Raw genomic sequence first — 1,487 nt, forward strand, 5'->3', positions numbered from 1 at the left:
TATTAGAAAGTATGATGGTTAATACTGAGTGTCAACTTGATTGGATTGAAAGTTACAAAGTGTTGATCCTGGGTGTTTCTTTGAGGGTGTTGCCAAAAAAGTTTGACATTTGAGTCAGTGGGCTGGGAAAGGCAGATCCACCCTTAATCTGGGTGGGCACAATCTAATCAGCTGCTGGCACAGCTAGAACATAAGCACGCAGAAGAACGTGAAAAGAGAGACTGGCCTAGCCTCCCAGCCTATGTCTTTCTCCTGTGCTGGATGCTTCCTGCCCTCAAACGTTAGGCTCTAAGTTTTTCAGTTTTGGAACTCAGACTGCCTCTCCTTGCTCCTAAGTCTGCAGACAGCCCATTTTGGAACCTTGTGATCCTGTGAGCTAATACTTAATAAACTCCTGTGTATATATATTCATATGGAAATGCAAGGGATATCTATATACACACACATATATATATACACATATATATATTCCATTTGTGTGTGTGTGTATATAAATATATGTATTCCTTTAGTTATGTCCCAATAGAGAACCCTGATTAATACAGATTTTGGTAGCAGGAGTGATTCTAGAGGAACAGAATATTAAGAATAGAGTTTTTAAAATTGGTTTGGGGGTTTCTGGAGTTGGCTGCTTAATATGATTAGACCTCAAAATACTAAGGACTCTACTTCCAGTAGTATGGAGAACATGATAGTCCTTGGTATGAACTGTTTAGAGAGATATGAAAAATTAAATGCATTTGACACTCCTGATTCATCACTCGTGAGAGGCAAGGAGTTTAGTGACTCTATACAGAATACCTTTGACCATATGTGGAGAACCAAGGAACATAATGAAGATGGTTTGTTGCTCTTAAGTTCAGTAGACAAAGTGATGAAAGAAAATGAACTCAGGAATTCCCCTGAGAAGGAATTCCCCACTTGAGAAGCAGATACCAAGCCTCAAATCTGCTAAGATTTCCCTGAGTGAGAGTCTCATCTCTAGAGAAAGAGCTGAAATTGTGGAAAAACAGACACAAGCTCTTATCACGAGAGTGGCTGACCTGCAACAAAAGGTGCATGCACAGTCTTACCAGGTGTCTACTGTTAAAGTGAGGGTGTTGATTGAAAAAGAATGGGACCCTGCAAATTGGAATGGGGATGTGTAGAAGGACCCTGATGAAGCTGGGGATGCTGAGTTTGTAAACTCTGATGAACCATTTTCATTAGAAGAAACAGCTTCCTCATCCCCAGTAGTGGCAACAACTCCTCTCCAACCCATGCTGCCATCAGCCTTTCCACCTTTGTCTGAGGAGATAAACCCTGCACTGCCTGAGGAACTGTGGTGACCTCCGCTGAGGCAGTTGCCAGGCAAGATAATGCTGATTCTCCTCAGGAGCCATCCCCAACACCCCTGTTTGCTTCTAGACCTATAACTAGACTAAAGGTCTGGTGGGACCCTAGAGGTGATATTGAGAGTGTGACCCATGAGGAGGTGGGCTACACTT

Source organism: Mandrillus leucophaeus, unplaced genomic scaffold (assembly GCF_000951045.1).
Source record: "Mandrillus leucophaeus isolate KB7577 unplaced genomic scaffold, Mleu.le_1.0 Scaffold302, whole genome shotgun sequence".
NCBI lineage: Eukaryota > Metazoa > Chordata > Mammalia > Primates > Cercopithecidae > Mandrillus > Mandrillus leucophaeus.